Source organism: Ptychodera flava, chromosome 5 (genome assembly GCF_041260155.1).
Source record: "Ptychodera flava strain L36383 chromosome 5, AS_Pfla_20210202, whole genome shotgun sequence".
NCBI lineage: Eukaryota > Metazoa > Hemichordata > Enteropneusta > Ptychoderidae > Ptychodera > Ptychodera flava.
The window spans coordinates 20,525,246-20,530,179 of NC_091932.1; the positions used below are offsets into that span (position 1 = coordinate 20,525,246).

Consider the following 4,934-nt stretch of genomic DNA (forward strand, 5'->3'; position numbering starts at 1 on the left):
GTCTTGTAATTTTTCTTGGTAGTAAAACGGATAATAATTCCTAAACATCCACACCAAAGTACTGTCTTCAAGCAGTGAAAATCAGTAGAGCATTGCAATGCATTGTGGGTGAAGACGCTTTCAATGAAATTCCACACATGTGTCATCACACTCAACCAACACGCAGCAGACCTAATCAGGATTGACTGGAGTGACAAAGTAACTGAGTTGTGACTCTGAGTTTCGCGCTCTATGTGGTCATCAGACAACTGAGGAATTCTTGCTCTCGGCATACATAAAATCTTCTTTGGCACCCAGGTGGCTAAGGTGTTGTTATGGAGTGGGCAGTTGCATTTTCTCGGTGGGATCACAGGTGTAGTTCATTAAGTAAAATTGTTTTCGTGGCGGCATTTAGAGACAAGTTCTGACCTTTGTCACTCCAGTTAATCCTGAAGTACAAATCGCTCTGCGGAATGACCGCATCGAACACTTTCCCAACCAGCGAGTACAACCTAACCAAACTATATATATATATATATATATATATATATATATATATATATATATATATATATATATATATATATATATATATATATATGTGTGTGTGTGTGTGTGTGTGTGTGTGTGTGTGTGTGTGTGTATGTATGTATGTATGTATGTATGTATGTATGTATGTATGTATGTATGTATTGCCAAACGTTAAAGCGGTTGTCATTTTAACATGCATGTTTATCGTTTCAATGTAAACAGGTAATTTCATGATCCATACAAGACTTTACATCAGTATTTTTGGTGACGTTCATTTCATTTCAGTTCAACTTCAATTTTTAATTGGAATCGTGTGACGATTGCGACACTTTACGGGACTCATTTAAGGTAGAGCAATATCCTTTGAAAATGCCGTGTTGGAATGTTGGGAAATGTCATTGTAGCATTATCCATGTCTTTAAAGTTTCACGAAAGACAGTACGGAAAACCATTATAAAATTTTATTAAAACAGTATCGTCATATTGCTAGTTTTCAAGATGAACCAAAAAATTTGAACCCATGATGTGTTTATTTTACTAAATATCACATCTCATAACTTAAAAATCGATGCCGACCAAGTACACCTGGTAGACTGGGGGTCATTTATTCAAAACTTCATTTTATCATCAAGGTGTCCAGCAAGCGTACCCGCAGTAGGCCCAGTTATGCAATATCGAAACGGGGTCCCTTTCAAGATACTTTCAGCAGTATGTGTTAAATAACGCATCGCAGATTCCATGCATGCGATTGTGCATGTGCATACAAGACACCATTCTGAAGAGGTCGAGAGAAATCGGCGGCTGTAAATGGCAAAATTGTTTCCAGTGCACCTGCGAAAAATGTCGACTTAACAGGCGTCCTTGAGCGAAGCTACTGAGAAACATACAATTTTGCTTTCTGCATTACGTGGACGCATTTTGATTTTTAGTCATGGACCAACTGTCCAACCGACTTGTTGTAATGGCTTTGCGTATGCCGTGTGTCTTCGGACAGCAGCGACTCAAAAACCGTTCAGACACTCTTTTTCTAAAAATTTGGTGGGATTGTCACTTGAACAAATATCCAACGGAGTCTGTTTATTGTTTTGGTTGAATCGTTTTAAAGTCGCCTTGTAGGCTTTTGGTCAAAATTCAAAATTAATATTTTCAATTTTTCCTCAAGACCACAAATTTTACGGCTTTATATTTTTTGCACGATTATTCCTTGAGTTAAAACGGGGTCAGAGGTGAAGCACAGACAAAGACGTCTGTATTTGAAGTGAACCCGCACCCTGTAATGTAGGTCACTGAGCACTGAGCTCATTGAGGCGAGAGAGCGCGCATGCGTATTTAACCGGCTAGCTTTCGTGTAAAGGACGCGTATTGAACTTTGCGTGTTCCTTTCAGTTAATCTCGCAAGACATATTTTGATTTTGATATTATTATTGACTCAGATCACCGAAGACAACGTTCACCTATATTTAGATCCCTATTTTATGTATGAGTCGATCGATGTGGGAAGCATGTGCGTGTCAGAGAATAGGGTTTGAATAGTAACACTTGTTTTATTATAATTTAAATAGACTATGTTCGAGGCTGTACAATGGGGACGATCCTGGGACGAGACAACCATAAACGGCTTCGACCTTCGAGCGTTCCCCACTCTTTCTCCTTCTGATTTTCCTCGTTTTAATAGGCATTTGTTGTCTTTAGAATCTGTATCTTGATACGCCTCACTCCACAAAGGTGGCGGAATTAAATTTGGCTTATAGCCGATCAATGTTGTAATAAAGTTGTTGACCTTGACCTTTCCAACAGTTGTATCTGTATCAGTCACAGGCGCCCGTGGGCTGGGTAGCCTGCTTGATCGAGTATTGCTTGATCGAGTACGCGGTCGATAGAACGACTCGAGGAGACAATCAATGGATCACTGAAGCAGACTACCCAGCCCACGGGCGCAAGCGGTTTTAGTCTGGTATTGCTACATAAGAATCATTTCATTGTGGAGATCGGTCTGCATATTTGAGTACGGTCACGATACCTAATGGGGATCTAAAGGTAATTTATTGTCACTATCGTTGACTGTAATTTCGCCAAAGAACCATTGGAATTTCCTCGGGTTTATTTGAAACCGCGCGCTGGCCTTAGTATAAAAGATGACAATGTTTGAATGTAGATTGTGATACAGCGCAACAAATGTAAAAGACGCTTGTTCATTGTTACTTACTGGGAGCGTTCAGTTTTTACGGCCTGGGGGGGGGCCCGGCAAAATCTTGTCGCCGGTGTTCAAAAAAATATAGACCCCCCCTGCATTTTTTGTGAAAAAAAGATGACCCCCCCTTTGTCAGACGAAAAAAATTGATGACCCCCCCCCCCGAAAAATAACCAAAACCCATATGTCAAATTTACCCGCATGGTTTGGATTTGAACTCCGGTACGCGGCGCACTTTATTCGATGCCAGTGCACAAACTTCTCAGCCACATCCATTGAAACGTCTGTTAATTAGGACGACTGTAAGGCAATTTTTAACTTCATTTCCATAGACAACTCATGTCCATGGACATTGTATAAAGTAAACTTTATTGGAGTGGTTCGCCAAAGGCAGCCCTCCAGTTAAGAGGGTCATGGGCCATTACGTAAGTCAACTTTATTCTAGTGGGCCACCAAAGGTGGCACGCGGTAAAGAGGGTCGATCATGGCTATTGCATAAAGTAGACTTTACTGGACAGGGCCGCTGAAGGCGCGCGGCCATTACCATTATTCAGTGCGTGATCCCAGGGGTCCCTCAAAAATGTTTCTAATACAAGCCGCGGCTTCAATTGGGAATTTTACGGTAAGATTGCCGTGGGGTATTACATAAAGTCAATTTATTGTAGTGGGCCGCCGCAGGCGGCCCGCCGGTAAAGAGGGTCAATCATGGCCATTGCATGAAGTAAACCTGATTGGAGTGGGCCGCCAAAGGCGTCTGCCCGTTAAGAGGGTCATGGGTAATACATAATGTATATTTATTGTAGTGGGCCGCCGAAGGCGGCCCGCCGGTAAAGAGGGTCGATCATGGCCATGGCATAAAGTGAACTTTATTGTTGGTATTATGTTTTTGAAAATGTGGTGACCCCCCCCCTTTCCTACCAGTGAAAAAGCGATGACCCCCCCTTTGCGGATTCCAAAATTATGATGACCCCCCCCCCCTGGATTTTGCCGGCCCCCCCCCGGCCGTAAAAACTGAACGGTACCTTACTTGAATCCGAAGTAAAGGCCACAGTCCCTTGGGCTATTCAGCTCTGGGACTATTCGCCCCATAGACGAGTGTACAGAAGCGAGAAACAACTCGTCTATGGGGCGATAGTCCCAGAGCTGAATAGCCCACGAGGGACTGTGTAAAGGCTTACTTTTCACCAATCTCCTGTCCATGTTTTTCTTCACTTTCACCAATTTTAAGCCCATGTTTTGAAATTCAATGCCATACTTCGATCCTTCACTCTGTCTTGAGACCTTCGACCTCATGCAAATTGCATTTTTATCGACTCAAGGTGATTTCTTAAAGGCGCCCAGCATGCAGCACCTCACGTTCATTTTACAGAACTAATTGTCCACTATCGGAGTGTACGCAATGCGTCAGTACACGCTGTTTTCGGCGCTTTCGCTATTGTATTTCGCCGCTGACGCTATTGCATGAGCAACGAACGTAGCGCTTGCACAGCAATATCAATTCCCGAACCCCTCATCACTTGACCTCAGGCCTATGCATGATCTTTGGTTTCGTATGTTCTTATAGCTGACGGTTGAGTCAAGCTTCAACTGGATGATCAAAAAGCTGGATTTATGACTGTGTTTGTATATCCAGAATTTGAAATCTGTTTGAAATACACAAGCGAGGTCATGGGTGAAAGTCTGCTCAAATCAGATGGCATAAGGTTTTACCTACCTTACCGACTTCTAATGGTGTTTTTTGTTCTGGTAAGCACGACGAACGACCACACTTATGGATAGGGTGGGCCACGATTTGAGTAAGTTTGTCCTCACAGGAGTGTCCTAAAGTTCAGTGCCCGGATTTTGTGACGTTATCAAGAGGCGCACTTTCTATTCTTTGAAAGACGCTTGTCAATACAATGGCTGCAATGGCCCCGCGGTTAGAGCATTAATCTAACTCACAATAGGGAAGGACTTTCTTTGATTATCCTGTTTAAGTCGTTCAAGCATCGGTAGGACGGCCTCTTGGCATCTCATTATTCGTCAAGACAGAAACAATTTGTGTCAGATGAAACGGCTCGATACCCCTAACTTCTACACTGCATGTCGCATTGGTTTACCCCTGTATGCAACTACAGGAACACACTTGACCCGAAATGACACCGGAACAACACCAGAAGTTCGTTGAACTCGTCATTTTGTTTTTATTCGGACGTTACCGGGCGGGCAACATGTTGGTTAAGACCTCAAACAT

General features: G+C 42.8%; 1 protein-coding gene across 1 annotated transcript in view; it reads right to left on the bottom strand.

The window, feature by feature from the left end:
• LOC139133219 (isatin hydrolase-like) overlaps window positions 1-4,934 on the bottom strand; it is a 12,105-nt gene extending 7,171 nt beyond the window's left edge. Inside the window, exon 1 of the mRNA XM_070699696.1 lies at window positions 4,416-4,934. The gene's annotated coding sequence lies outside the window, so the exon portion shown is untranslated. The remainder of the gene's footprint in view (window positions 1-4,415) is intronic.